We start from the raw sequence: 16,286 nt of genomic DNA on the forward strand, positions 1-16,286 counted from the left end.
TTTACTAATTTTCTACGCTGATAATCTATAGAACCTAATTACACAAAGTCTAAGAAAGCTCCTTCCACGAAAGGCATAATGCTGATATCTGAGTCACGAGCACAGTTAATGTAATCTAACACATATTGCGGGAACCTACTGCACACAGATATTACCAATTAGCACATGATTTTAACAATCAACATTCATGCAATTAATAGAACACTTCATATTCCTTCTAATTTTGAGCTCTGCATGAGCATATGTTATCATGACGGAATGTGGGATCATTTATTTATACTGGAAGCAAGGCACCACACAGAAATCAGAGATGCTGAAAGTTAGCCTGAAAGTGAAATAGGCTCAGCTTTGCATTGAGAAAAGAATATTATTAGTCTGACTTCTAAAAGTTGAACCTTTGCCTTACCTTCTTGTTGAACCTTGCTGCTGGTGAACTTCTGGAGAGGAAACTGTATCCTGATTACAGCTGGGGAATACAACAATGTGTTCTTCAGCAAGCACTTCTCTCTAAAATTGAAAGCTATGACATAATCGTTACTCAAAAAAAAGTAAATAAATATGTCTTGCTTAGATATTTATAAATATATATATATTAAAAGATAACAATAGACACCTTGTTTTCCACAATTATGTATTATTTTTCTTTACTGTGAACAGGAAAGAATCATTCTACTTATAGGACAGGTGAGGCATACAGAGATTAAACCCAGATCCCCACAGTGCTTAGCCACTCACTTACTTTGAATTCCAGCCACTCACTTACTTTGAATTCCATAGGATTTAGGAATTTAATACCTTTAGGAACCAATGCTGTCTATTTTTCTGGCAGCAGAGGAAGCAGAGAACCAAACATCTGTTCCCCAGTGATGTTGCCAGCCTACCTTACCTGTCTCTCCCCTCCTCCTTGGTGCTGACATCACTAAGAAGCAATGACACTAATTACTGAAGTCCTAGCTTGTCACTGGCTCATTAAGGAGATGAGATTCTCAGTAAAGGAGGGGTTTTTGCATGAAGGCTGCAAAGACTGACACGGCACTGCTGCAGTGGCTGGAGCTGCTGCATTCCCTGTCTGGCTCTGGGAAGGAGAACACCAAAATTCGGGGACTTTGCTCCAGAACATCTTCACATCCTCAGCTGCCTGGTTACAGAGATGTCCCTGATGTGTTTCCTGCCACTGAAGACATTCCAGGAGACCTCCCCAGCCAAGCACACCCTTCTGGAGCTCCTCCTGGGAGCTTGGGCACACACCTGTGCCAAACCAGCATCCCACCATGCCGACCTTCAGTTCAGGAAGATGTCTCCTCTGATCCCTGTCACCAGGGAGTCCCTTTCCACCTGCAGTGGAAGGTGGTGGCTGTCCCCTCGTTACCTTTCCAGTGGGTTAGGAGCAGCATTAGATCCCCTTGGGCTTCTGCTTTGGGAAGAGCCCTAAGCCCAGCACGGGGAGGCTTTTGGTGCAGGCACCAAAGCAGCTTAGACTGCAGATGTAGACTCCAAATCATTGTCTTTCCCTCTTTTGGGACAAGCTCCTGGGAGAATTTGGTTTACCAAACATCTGATGTGTATTTATCAACAGGAGAAAAGCAGCCACTCTCTGGGTATAACTGTATTTTTAAAAAATGCCAGGGGAGTATTTATGTCTCCCATTACTGCCTCCCGCCATGGAGGGAGCCTTCACAGAATCACTTTTTGGACTGTTTCAAACAAGAGCAGATTAAAGCAATCTACAAGTTGATAAAGAAAAGAGAGATTTCACCTGTGAAAACACCTCTCATATTTATCTCAAGGGCTCTCTGACCCAGTAATGGTAAAAATGTTGGTGAACCCCCTCTGAAAGTCAGTGTCTGGCTGTGCAATATCCACACTTGGAAACAAGGATGCAGTTCAGTCGCTCCAGATTTCCATGATGATCAGGGCAGATGTACAGCTACAGACAAATGAGGGGGGAAAAAAGGAGTCTCAAACTCAGTTTGTCCGAGGTAACTTCAGTGAAGGTAATAGAGCAACATCAGTGTTACTGACAGGGAGGTAAACAGAGCCTAATGGTTTTTACACTGAGTAAATGCATTAACAGTGTCCTTCCTGCCAAAAAGAAATCAAAAGATACTTTTCTTCACCAATATCTTCAGTAAACTTCCATTTTTCTTAACCATTATTTTTATTGAAGGCTTTACTGCACAAAGAATCCAGGGGGAACACGAAATCACATAATGGGGCAGGTTGGGGAATTCTCTAAAAATACGTAACCATGGCACCCTTGTCATTACCAATCAAGTGTTCTTGATAAAAAGTAAAGTAATTAGCCTTTGAGAGGAGCATAAAGCTAATTAAAAATGACAACTTAGTCATCTCAACAAACAACAGCACAGAACCAGTCCAGAGTTCTAACTATAGCACAATGTGATAACCTGACCTGCCACAACCACTTGCCTTCAACCCCTTAAAAGAAAACACAGTTTGTGAGAGGGAAACTTTGGTAACCACTTCCTTTGTTGTAAAATCTAGATTCATCTCATCTACCATCCAATATTTCTCTTTGTTCTCAGAGTTTCTAAGACAGTTTTGCCCAACTATCAGACATTTTTCCAAGTGAAATGATGGAAATTTGTGTAGTCTCCTAAAAGGAGATGACAAAATGTGAAGCACGAGCATATGCATTGTCAAAAAAATTCACAAGCTGCGAATGAGTTGAGTCTCATAACAAAGTTGCTTGCTCAGAATTTATAAATAATAACCAGAAACAAAAAGAAACCACTGGTCTCTCACTTACAGAGCAACTGGGGTTCTGTCCTCTCACAGGTGGTAATAACAAGGTTTTAGTTCAGTTCTTTGGAGCAAGAATGAGTATTTCTTCATTTCTTGTCCTACAAAAACCCTTGAGGAGGACACATTATCAGAAAATTATTACAATTACCACAATTTTTTCTTAGCAGGTGTATTTACTCACATTGCAGGTACTGAGTTGCTGTATTTTCATGGAATCATAGAATGACTTGGTTTGGAAGGAATCATGAAGATCATCCAATTCCACCCCTGCCATGGTCAGGGACACCTCCCACTGTCCCAGGCTGCTCCAAGCCCTGTCCAACCTGGTCTTGGATGCTTCCAGGGATCCAGGGACAGCCACAGCTTCTCAGGGCCTCTCCACCCTCACAGGAAGGATTTTTCCCAATCTCCCATCCATCCCTGCCTTCTGGCAGTGGGAGCCATTCCCTGAGTCCTGTCCCTCCATCCCCTGTCCCAAGTCCCTCTCCAGCTCTTCTGGAGCCCCTTCAGGCACTATTTTTAAATCTTCCCTTTTCAAACCACCAGATTCAACTAAATATTTCCTAACATAAACACACATATATATTATATATGTATAATTAAATACATTTACTGCAGCCAGCAACCTGTGGCACTACATTCCTTAGAGCTGAGAGCTCATTCTCATTAAGGATTAGAGCTCTGGAATCACAAAATCATTGAGTTCAAATCCAACATTACCCTAACAATGCTGAAGTGCCCTAACTTAAAGTGTGTGCATACAACAGTCTCCACAAAGTTTTGGCACAGCTCCTAAGCCCATACTCACAAAATTAGATTTAAAAATGATAAACCAGTGACACGCCAAGCCCAAACACTGGCTCCTCAACAGGTCCTGCTGAGCAATGCTGATACTTCATCATGCTGACAGACTTTCCTCAAGCATGCAGGAAATACAGATTTGATCCTCAAAACAAGGATTGACTGGAATAGGAAAGGAGGTAGAAGAGATTATGGTTATGTTTTGAGTATCTCACACTAATCTTTCAGTATAGTTTCAGTTCCTGCTTGCTGGGAAGGTCAGAACAGTGACTTAGAGAAGGCCTGAGGCTGCTGAGATGCAACACATCCGAAGCACCCCATGAAACAGAGATTGCAATGCAATGCAAGCAGTGAAAACTTAAGCTCCTTTGACTTGCAGCATATATGAATATATGAGAGGGTAAAATACTTACAGATGTGTATCTAGACCAAATAAGAAGGCCTTGTAGAGACAGGGAAATATGTATCTTGTGCTGCACTGCTTGCAGTCCTAGGAAAGCTTGAAGCAGAAATAAAATGTTTGCTTTTACTCTGAATAAATGCGGGATGAAAAGAAATTCTGAGCAGCCATGAACTAGATAAAGACTTTGATCCTGCTTGGTAAGACCCAGCTCAGGAAGGCCAGCTCTGGCTTAGGAAGGAGAGTCTCCCTAAGCCTCCTCCGCAGCCGGTGCAGAGCGGGATCGTCCATCCCCAGCTGGAGCAAGGAGGCACTGCTCCCTTCCAGCCCATGGAAACAGACCAACACATACAGCCTGAACATCTTAGGCTGGGATCCCAAATCTACAGATCTGCACCTCTTCAGAATTATTCACACGCCAAGCGTAACAACGTTGGACAGCCCTTCCTGAGCCCTGCTTTACGAGCTTTTCATTGAAAACCTTCTCGGGCTGAAATGTTTCCTCCAGCTCAATTCTGTATCGTGAATTCAGTGCAATTCTGAGCTATTCCAGTTTGCTTTTTCAATTCTTTAAAGTGTTTTCTCAAAGATATTTGTAAAGGCTTGTGTCTAAAAACGTTTTAAAGGCCCTAAAGGAAATGCAGTTTCTTTTCATACGCCTACAGGACAAGCAGGTGTTCTGGTCTCAGACTCTTAGATGTTATAGGACATAAGGGAAGATAAGAGAAGTGCTGCTTTTCTCTTCCTTTTCTTCTTTCCCCAAGCAAAAATTAAAGTTTTACAGGGATGAGGTAGTAATCTACCACACCTGCAAGGAGCAGACATCTACTTGATCTTTTGACACGCCATTTCCTTGTGTAGGGTGGTGGAGATGAAAATGAGGTATTTTTCTTGTTAGGAAAGCAGAAAAGAGTGAAATCACTTACTCTTGTACCTCTCCTTAGACCTATAGGCTCTAAACTTAATTCCAAGTTTAACCTGGAGAAAGAAATGGAAAAACTACTCTGTAAGGAACAGGACTGTGCTGGCAGCAGAGGGGATTCAGTGATCTAATAGTTCTTTTTCCAGCTCTGATTTCTTTGATACTATTTATAAAAATTGAAGAAAACTGATGGACCACTCCAAACAAATTGTTACCATAAACCAACAGCAATCAACAGAATTGGCCCATTAAGAGTTGTGTGGAGAGAGGGAGAGGACTAATAACGTACCTTTCCTGGTCCTGGGCTATGTTTATCTCCCATATTTATTTAAAAGCAAATCAAAATACTTTTAAACAAGTCGGCTGGTTCCAAATTTAGGAACAATTGAACAAAGAGGAATCTGCTAATTCCAGATGGAGTGCATATAGTCCCTTGGCACTTATTACTTACCAAATGTTTCAGAAAGCAAACACATGACCTAAAAGATTTTGTGAGTGTGGGGTCCTCAAAAAGCTTTTAACAAGTCATGTATTTCCAGCCATATTTACTTTACCCACACACAAAACCCCTACTTCGTTTTCCTTTCCATTTTTTTTTTCATTTTCTTTTTTTTTTTAGGCAGACAATGCTGCCTTTAAAGACTATTTATGGATGATTCAGTTATCCCATAAGGGCAGGAGCTCTAAAGGTGTCTCCTTTGAAAGGCTTCAGCTGTGGAGCATCTGCTGCCTGCCAGGGCCACCTTCCCTGCTGGGTGCAGGTGTTTTGCTAAAGTGGGATCCTCCTGCCCAACCCTGCAGGAAATGGGCACCCACAGATGGTTTCTTATCTCAAAGAGACGCAAAATATTTCTCTGTGGTGGGTTTTTTCTCCTTTTAAACCTGCTCCTTCACACACCAAAGTTGTCCTCCAACATCCTGCGAGGCAGTGCCAAGCCATGATGCACCTCCAGGCAAATTAATTGAGATTTTTTTTCTTTTTTAATGCATTTCATATTCATTGCTGAAGTGTTTAAATTAATTTCATAGGAAAATTAGTCTTACGAATGCAACTTGGAATTTTTTAGGGTATATTATATTCCGTTATTATAATTGTTTCCTCCCCAAATGAGATACTTCAGGGGAAGAATAAAGTAGAAATTCTTGATTTTTGAGGCAGTTTGATGGAAGTCAGTGATTTTTCACCAGCCCCCCCACCCCAGGAGAACAGAGGTGGCGGTGACGTTGCCAACAGTATCTGTCCCAAGCCTCTGGACCAGCATGTGCAGGTCCTTGAAGGCAAAAATCCCACCTGGGTGACTTCTTTGGGAGACCTTCACTAAACCCCTTCAGTCTGAGAGAGCAAAAAGGTTTCACTTCTGTTCTAGGTGACAATTTTCATGACACAGGCTACAAAAAATTCAATATTTCTGCTGTTCATACACTTCTGCTGGAGGGATAAGCCCCGTCCTGCAAGAGAGGCAAAATCAATGTCAGCAGAGAAAACTACTTAATAAACATTTAATTCTTCACTGAGGTGATTTTTTTTTTCTGTTCCTGCTTTCAACATTCTAACATGTCTTTTCTTAGAAACCAAGCCCCTTCCATGATTCTCAAAGGGAAAAAATCTAAAGGCAGTGAATTGTGACTACGAGACTGAAAAGAGAAATTTTTCATGATAGTATGAACAGGTAGATGTAATTTAGTCTTGAGTTTTTGATGAGTTATACCTCTTCTCTTTAAGCTTTTTCATCTTTTTTTTTTTTCCCTCTATCTCTTATTTTAATAACCTTCTTTCCAGTTATGCTGCAACCCTTTCCTTCAGGTTTCTATGGCTGTCATTTTTTCATAGCCACAGAGTCAGCCCAGAAAGAAACTGAGGGCAAAAAAGTTGTTTTCCAATTGTTATTCCAATTTGAGTAACTACAAGGTGAAATTTATCTGCTGACAAAGACTCTTTGTTCAGTAACTCTTCTCTGACTGTGTGCAGTGTGATAGTCCCTAAAGTTTCCCCACTGCAAATCCTTAAGCTGCACCAGCAAACTCAGGCAAACACGTTATTTTACATTTTTAACTGAAATGCTTTTTGTTTTTATTTTAATGAATCCCCTAACTCCAAGTTTAATTAAACTCATGTTTTTTAATTAATTACCAACAAATGCAAATAAGGCAAACTACACAAACATGTATTCACCATTCCCTGATAGATACGTGGGTGGGTTTTTTTAATCCTGAAGTGTCAGGATTTAAAAATCTCAAAGTCTTGAGGGTTGCAACCCAAAAATTCTTTTCAACTGGGGCTTTATGAGAATATTTTAGTAGTGTGTGACAGGGAGCTCATCTGCTTAAGGAAGGAGAAAGCAAACTGCAGGTTCTTTAGCTTTTACCCCTTTTATTCTTGCTAAACAACAGTGACACTCAGCAGATTTAGGCCCATGCATATATTATTATAAGGAAAAAAAAAAAGTAGAATACAAGAATTTCATAGAATCACAATTATGTTCAATTTCCTTAAATGCTGACAAGTGTTGATTCAGAATAATGTTCTCTCTAGTTATTTAAGTGCAGCTAAACCAGAAATCCTAAATGAAACACATAAGAGTTCAAGCATCAAACTCAAATGCTCAAAGCCCAGGAACCCCAAATTTAAGACATGCATTATAATCATGCTTAAAAATTAGAAACTTTCTCCTGTGAGGACAATACACAGTTGAATTACTTTTTTTAACTACATAAGTACTATTCTCAGGAGGAAAAATTTCAAGATCTCATGAAATATTACTCTGAAGAGTTGCTTAGAAATTTCTTGGCTTCTCTGATCATTTTTTCAGCCTAAACTTTGCAAAAGCAGTCTGTCCCTAATATGTGGGATTATTTAAATCATTCAAGCAAGCAGGAATATTTGTTTCTGCTCCCTTCCTGGGCTTGCCATGGATGAATTTGGCTGTGTCCACATGTCTAGTTCAGCTCGATCTCACAGTCCCAGGATGACCTGAATCCACACACAGAGATCTTGAGTTTGCTTAAATCCTGAGCTCAGTTCTTGAGCTCTGGCCCTCCTGGATCCCAGCCCAGAGTCCTGGCCCTCTAAACCCTGGACATGAAGTAAAGCCAGCACTGGAGTGCTCAGCAAGTTCCCTGGACAATGCATTTTCCCATCAGTCAGCAGGTAAGAGATGTTTTCCCAACTTGGCAAAGGGTTTTCTTATTTGCAGCAGCATTACACACCTTTGGGGAACATATTCTGCAAGTGTTTGCAAGCACTCATGTTTCCACTTTTTTTAGAGTCATTTTTAGGTTGTGCTTTGAGTTTTATACATCTCTGTACTTATATATTTTACATATTTTCATAAATTTTGTAATTTTTTATGCACATACACAACTCCCTGTATACACATCCACAGAACCTCTTCTACTTCTCCCCATCTAAAATAACAGGCAGATTTCTCCATCGATCACCATGGGCTGGAAAGAAGAGATTAAAGGACTGACACTAAGCCACCTTTACCTCCATAAAGAGGTCTTCTGCCCCCTAAGATGCCAAATGTGAATGCACAAGTTTGTGGGGCCTCTTTCCCCACCAAAAAAGGAAATAAACAACTTAAAAGGGAAACTACCAGCTTTGAGACCTGACTATATAGATAACTTCTGGGCTAGTAGGAATTTTTCCAGCTCTCTGTCCCTCTGTTTGCCCAGATGAAAAATGGGAATACACTGCCCCTAATGATCTTATGCAAAAATTTAATTATGTTTGGCTTATCTAATCGATGTATTTTGAGGAACTTGGCAAAAAGATGTCATATGTGCAAAGCTATTTGTTGTGTTTAAAGATATTTGTGCTCCCATCCTTGGGAAAATTCCTCACGTTCCCTGTCCTGCTGCACTTAGCAATGATCCTATCTTGATTGTGTTCCAGCTACCCAGTGTCAAAAATAATCAGGAATAGGCAAGATGAAGCACAAGAGTGTTCTGTGGAAGGCTGTGAATCCAGTGGCTCCTCCTTCCCCTCCTTGTCCACTCTAAACACATGCAATCCTTTGGAAACAGTAAATAAATAATTAAACCAGAAGGGCAATGTCCACTCGTCTCCTGAACAGCTCCTGTAACATGATAGTCCTTAGGCAGCCATGCAAGATTTATCATCAGAATTTCAAGGCTTGAGAAAGCCCTTAAAATATCCCCCATCCCCCCAGACAGCTCTTCCAAAAAAATGAGGAAATAAAGATCTTCCCTCTTTTGCTTTTTCCCGGTTTCCTTCCAGCCCACAGGTTGGCGAGAGGCGCGGGGACCGTCAAAACCATCTTCAGCAAAAAGGGGTTTTCCTTCCTTAAGAAATATTGCAAACAGAAGATTCCCATGTTTGAAAGGTCAGAGGAAAAAAACATAATGCACTCATGAAGAGACAACCTCATTAATCCTGTTGTTCTTGGCCCAGTCAATAGAAGAAACATAAATGCTGTCAACACTGCGCTGCTAGATAAAGGATAAAAAGTGGGAATGAAATGTTTTACTGCAAGGACCGCTCTTATGGTTTGAGAACATTTCTGGAAATAACCTGAGCTGAGAAAATGTTCCCTAGGAGGAATACATTCTGTGGGAAACTGTGTGGAAGATAAAGTTTGGTCAGTGACCTTCTCACTATCCTCTAATCACACAGCACACACTGCTCCAAAGAGAAAAAAAGGGATACTGTGCAGCTAGAGACACTTTACCTTCCCCACATTACATGAATTGAAGTGGAAAACACAAGAGTATCATAAATCTCTATTTCATGCTTTCAGATACTGTAGTGAAATAATAATCTACTGTAACTCACCGGGAAAAAAAAGTGACTTTTGGTTTAGGGCACTGCAATAACACCAACCGTGATACACCTTCGGTGAGCATAAAAACAAATGACTGGAAGTTGCTAAAAGGGGAACTTGCCTTTTCATCTGTGCAACGTTAGAAACGGAGAAAGAGCCTCACATTTCTCATCCAAGAGCAGGAATAACAGAGAGGGGGAAGGCACGAGGTGAGACCTCTCCTGTGCAGGCAGCTCCCAGGGATGAGACAGAAGAGCTCAGTTTAAACTCTCACACATTAATGCAGCAGCAGCAGCATTTCAGATACTGTATCTGTACCGACAGAGAGAGTAAATATTGGCTTATGTAGTTACTCCTGGGAAGATTAGGGAGACATCAAATATGGATGTCCCCAGCACTCCACACGCAGGGAGGGTAATGGAAAACTCCCATCTTTAGATATTTTTGGGGAATATCGCTTTTCCACTTCTTTTTTTCTTATTTTTTATTTGTCCTTTGAAAGCAGAATTACTGTAATTACTGTCTGTAAAAGGTGGTTATTTGAAGACTGGTGTTACACGCACGGAAATGTCAAAGCTTTTTTGGTTTCTGCAGCACGAATCTCGGGAATGCAGTGTGATCTTCCTGAAATGGCACTGCTGGGGTAATGCCACAGCACAGGAGTTGGGTAAATATTTTCCTTGTGCTCATCAGTTCCTGGCTGTTGACAAATACACTACCTAGAGCAGTAATGCAGGGTAATGATGTCATTACTGGGGGATAAACATCGCAGCTGTCGTGCGTGCCTATAGTTCTTGCAAAATAGAGCTGAGGGTGAATTAGTTTGTGTACTCCACATCTTTCAAATATTTCACTAATCACCATAGAAATAATGAACTAAGTCAGACACAGGCAAATCTGAAGTGCTCCAGTTCAAAATTACTGTTTTGTTTTTGTTTTGTTTTTTTTTTTTTCTTCAGAAGGCTCCTTAAAGATAAAGAGAGTGGAGTGGACAGAATGAAATAGCTTTATGTCGCTGTCCCTTGCTGGTTTCCAATGGGACATGAAACAGCAAGAGTGCAATGATATATTCTCTGATTTTACTTCCATCCATCTGGAACCAAGAACTACCAGAAGTCTGACAAGACAGCCTGATTTACAGCCAGATTTCTAGAAATGTTAATAAGAGTTCCTTATTCAAAAAGCACCTTCAAAACTTTTTAACTAGCAGGAAGAGAACCTCAGATGTCTCATCAGCCACCACAATTACTCCTGGAAAAAGACCAAGAAGTGCCCTGCAGAATTCTACTGCATGTGAATGTCTGTATGTAATCAAACCTGCATACATCAAAGCACAGAGATACCTCATCCATGTACAAGATAATGCAGGTAACTAGAGGTCAGGAAAAAACATTTTGTAAAACCTTCAAGGAATGGACAGAAAGGAGCAGCATTTTAACTGATGCTCTCTTGAGAACTTCATTCAAAATAAATTTCTGTATTTAAGTGTATTAATTTATGTATTAAGGAGATCCTTCCCTTTGCTGAGAGCTTTCCAAGTGTAAACAGAGACTCACAGAGGATGGAGCACCATTTCCAGTGCTTTGGTCAGGTACATAACAGCTGCAAAACAAGCTCAGGACCACACAGGACCTGCAGAGGCTCTGTGGGGTGGTTTATGGCAATAGCAGAAAGTCACCAGCAGAATTTTCTTGCTCCGTTTTGTGCAGTGTAACTTAATGGCATTATCGACATCTTCTGTGATATACATCCTGTGATCAGTGCAATTACTGCATGTCATCACCACTGTAAATTTACCCAGCCTGAAACCATTTTAAACTTAAACTGCATACTTAAGAACTACTATCCACCTCCTCTTTGTAAATTAGCTGTATGATTTATCTGTGGGAACCATTTCAAAAAGTATACATTCAGAAATACATATACCACATGATGTCTTTTCCATATGGCATCTCATAATTATTTTGCTGTGTGTGAACATGATGAAAACAGTTTCATAATTCTCTAAGGGTTAGGGTAAATTATTTCAATTAGACATATTTCAGAGCAAACATTACCTTAGGGTTTATTAATAATAGTACCTGAGAAGGAACAGCTGCCTTTTAAGCAGCGAGAGCTGTCAACTTCTCACTGCCCCCCTGTAGCACCCCTTTTGTGACTCTAAAAAAATGGTAGATTTTCTCATGCTTTACCTAAACAGAGAACTTGGCAGCAGAGACCTGGTTGTAATCCTCAGCAAGGGAGCTGGTGGGTGGATTTTTTTCTCTATAAACTCTTGTATAAACCACACCAGTCTCCTGGTATTTATTTTGTGTAATGTTGGAAATCATACACAGATCCAACAGGCCATGTAAAGGAGTTTTGTAACTTCCTGAAACTCTTTCAGGCAAAATCTTTTCTCCAACAGCAGTCCCAGGCTGTCAGGATAATATCGTCATTTTTAAGGGCAAGGTTCCTCAGCTATTTGTAATAGGACAGCTTTGAAAAGACAAAATGCAAATCTAAATTAGATCAGCTAATTATTAGGAATTGCTGTTGGAATTATTAAAAAGAAAATTAGCTCCATTGTCAGAGCATATGGACTGTTTTGCAAGCTTGCCTTGCAGTTTTCAGTGTTGTGTTCCTTATTTAGTTGTTTTTATATATCAAAACTAAAATTCTGGGGCTTGATGTTGAATGACCGGTTGTCTGGGAATACCCCTCTGCTCAGATCAGCCCACCTGCTTTGATGTTCCACACAAGTTCTTCTCCCTCTTTGCAAGGAACACTTTAATTCCACTCACAAATGCCTAAGGATCCATGTAAACCCCCAAATCTGAAAGGGAAGTGTGCTGAGAGCCAGCCAAGGAGCAGGCATGGAAAATCTCTGCCTCTCCTCACCCTGCCCAGCGTGCAGAGGGGTGAGTGAACTGACCCTGAATGCACAGTCACTAAAGCTGGGTTGAAAAAAGGGACAGAGTTACGTCTGCTGGCTAATAAATAATGCAGGTACAATTCACAGAGGGCTGCTGGGACCGAGCACTTGTTACAACCTGTGGGCTGCAGGAAAAGAGTCGTGGGAGCTGCAGCTCTCAGTCAGAGTGGGAGGTGAGGGCATCAGCCCTCCCCAAAATCCTGCTTATCCCAGCCTCACGCATGGAAGAGGGATGAAAGCACCCAGCACGAGAAAAGCAGAATTTTAAACTGAAATACCTCCAGTAAGAGTTGAACTTATTCAGTTTTAAAATTAGTGTGTTGAGAAATCAATTCTCACCTTGGCTGCCAGTCTTTGATCCAGCAATGCTTGTGTGCCTGTGGGGAGTGGATTCTTATTTAGTTTATCAATTCCACCACAAATATTTACACACAGACAGACAAAAATAGCACATAAAGTGAGAAAGAGCATGTACTTATATGCAGAACTGTAGGTGTTGCACATAGAATTGCAGACTGGTTTGGGTTGGAGGGCACATTTAAGATCATCCAGTCCCACCCCCTGCAGGGACACCTTCCACCACCCCAGGTTGCTCCAAGCCCCATCCAGCCTGGCCTTGGACCCTCCCAGGGATGTGCAAACCCATGAAAGCCAACTCCAGGCTATCAAAAATGCTCAGTTAGCACCCAGACAAACATGATTCTTCCACGACATCATTATCATACTTTCATCATTTCGTCTCAACCACAAGAGGAAAAAAGCATTTCCAAACAGAAAAGAAAAAACTGATAGGTAAAAGAAATTTGAGCTATAAAATATTTCTTTTTGATTCAGGTCCTAGTATTTTTGCCTGGCTCAAGTTTAGGAAGATCTATAACTTTGTTGAGTAATTTCCAAAGGCCCCTTGCCTGTGTCTTTGGTCAGGAACACCTTTAGCTCTGAAATTGCCACTTTAAATATGAGAGAAGCCATTTGCTCCTCTGCCATCTCTGGTGCAGCCAAGCCTGTGCATTTCCACAGAGGTTTTTGCCTGTCCCTTTTCCAGGGGGATCCAGGCAGGTCCCAGCCCTGCAAGAACCTTCAGCACTGGGTGCTCCATACCCAAAAGTTCTGGGCCAGACTCTCTGTGTCCTGCTCCAGTGTGTAGAAACCCATAAGAAGTGAAGGAATGGGAACTCTGAGATCTCTTTAATAAATTGAAATAAAAAAAAATTTTGTCTAATGTTTGGACTTTGAAACTGGTTTTTAGTTTGGGGAAGAATATATTCCAAATCATGGAAAGTTCTAATCTCTTTCCCCATGTCCCCAAGGAGGGCACTGACTTCTGGCCTTTGCTTTCCTCTCTACTTAATTCCTTTATTTTTTCTCCTTCACTCACTCACTCACTCCCTAACCAGACAATCTGTTACAGTTCACGTGCTGCTGTACTTTTCAGAATCCCACCCTTTTCTGGGTTCAGTTCTTTTTGGGCAGCTCTCCTGAAGCCATGAAGCTTTCACACTGGTCCTGTCTGCCAGACCTTTCCTCCCTTAACCACTTGCCAATTCATTGGCTTATTTCAATCCAATTTAACAGAGAGGTAGAAGTCCTGAAGATAATTAAATTCCTGTAACTTCTGTAAACATTGGCAGCTGGAGGCAGGTAGGGGAATGAAAAGAGGGCCTCTGCCACAGCAAAAACTGCAGTCATAGGTTTAGCTTGGATATTAGGAAAAATTTCTTCGCCAAAAGGGTTGTCCAGGGCAGTGGTGGGTTCTCCATCTCCACAAGGGATTTAACAGCCACGTGGATGTGGCACTTGGGGACATGGCCTTGTGGTGGCAGGGCTGGGGAATGGTTGGGCTCAATCATCTCAGGGAGATTTTCCAACCTAAGCATTTCTAGGAGGTTCTACAGGAACAACTCTGCTGGTCTGGGCTCAGACAAGAGGTAAAGTGAGACACAGCACCTGGGGGAAACTGAGGCACTATGGTGAAGGATGGCCATGTTCAGATCCTTCATACCAAAAGATGAAGTATCCAAATACAGAATCTGCAGTGGCAATGAGACTTCAGGAATTCTGCATCTCAGGCTACAATATTAACTTTGGTCGTCCTTCCCAGAAGTGCTGATTCTCAAGACCCAGTTTCACCTAGTTTCTGCAGAAATGTAGAAGAGTTGATGTGGTACCTGGTACTCAGGGAGGAGAATCTAATTCCAGATTCAGATTCAAAATGTTGTCCTCAGCCTGTAGTTTTTGAATCTGAAAGCTAATGACAGCAAGACAGTGAGTACTTGTATTGTTATTTGTCTTTACAACCACTTCTGGTGCAGGACATGGCTTGTGCTTCTCTCATACCTGTTCACAACATCATTGCATGAGTGACTGGGGTATAAACTCGTGCTCAGCAGTTGCACAATATCCTTTATTGGCAATGGGATTCGTCTGGGAGTCAGGAGACAAACTTCCATCTGTTAGTTGTGGGGCTGTGAAAAGTTATCCCTTTTTTTTTGTCCTTCTCTGTCCTTTTCTCTCCCACACTTTGTCTTTTTCATTAGTTGGAGCTAAAACTCCTTGAGCAGAAAGGCCTCTTTTTGCACCAGATGTTTGCATGAGCCTAACACATTGGGAGCATTTCCTAGTTCAGGTCCAGATGGGCTATTGCAAAGAAGATAATATCAAGACTAGCAAATACTAATGTTCTTATGTCTATATGACAACATCACCTTTGAAATGGGAACACTTGTCTGTATACGTTATGAGAAAACATTTTTACTTGCATATTTAGCTGTTACATTCCCACTGAAGTGCAAACATAAGATCTTAAAAGTACCTCCATCAAAATTAATGGATAGCCTGACAGAGATCAAACTTGTTTTCTGCAAAGAGATTAATAATCTTATGACATCTAAGATTTTGCCATGCCTGTCTTGTTTCTATTTCTCTTGCTCTGAGAGAAAGGCTGGATCTCTCCTGAATGTTGTCTACCACCCATGAGCTTGGCTCAAGACCCATCTGTAAATTTCATTTTCCTCTTAAACGGACAAAATTTTCCTTGACGAAGGTGATTATCAGGTATTAAAGGCTAATCTTATAATAAATTTGTGAATTAGTAAGCTTATTTCTTAACTAGTCAAAAGCAAATCCCTCTTGCTCATACCTTGTTACGCTGGCATCGTGTGCTATCGTATCTCTGGAATTTAATCATTTGTCAGGGTAAAAATATCCCAAGCAGAGATATTTGCCCACTGAAATGAGCCAGGGTGGCCAAGTTACTCCCCATAACGTGGGGTTCTTTTAAGATTTTTTTTTAAAATTTAATCCCAAAGGGCTTTTATTTTGTGTCAACTCGTACAATAAAGTTCTCTTTTATGAGGCTGACTTCGCTCATGTGTTGTTAGCGCACTTAATTAAACTCTGAAATGCTCAATTCTTTCTGGGGCCCTAATTCTGTTCTATACAAACATTGCTGTGTGCCCTCAACGAGGGAAAGTCAATGTAATTCAACACAAATTTCAAAGACCTCCGCAGAGCGTTTGTTTGTGTGTTGGGCAAAGGAGAAGGGAGGGAAGGAGTTGGATCCTGGCTTTGGAGTTGCCCCCGTTTTGAAGGTGAGGATCGTCTGAAACACTTGGACCCGCTTCTAAATCCCTCTGCAGTCTGGAAGCACGGCTTGACTCCGGTCCAGCTGTACCCAAAAGCAGGGATAAATTATGCATG

General features: G+C 41.2%; 1 long non-coding RNA gene across 1 annotated transcript in view; it reads right to left on the reverse strand.

Moving 5' to 3' along the window:
* Window positions 1-427: 427 nt before the first annotated feature.
* Window positions 428-16,286, reverse strand: part of LOC110470605 (uncharacterized) — a 40,939-nt gene continuing 25,080 nt past the window's right edge. The window contains exon 3 of the long non-coding RNA XR_002465450.2: window positions 428-466. This is a non-coding gene — a long non-coding RNA (uncharacterized LOC110470605). The remainder of the gene's footprint in view (window positions 467-16,286) is intronic.

Source organism: Lonchura striata, chromosome 8 (assembly GCF_046129695.1).
Source record: "Lonchura striata isolate bLonStr1 chromosome 8, bLonStr1.mat, whole genome shotgun sequence".
Taxonomy (NCBI): domain Eukaryota; kingdom Metazoa; phylum Chordata; class Aves; order Passeriformes; family Estrildidae; genus Lonchura; species Lonchura striata.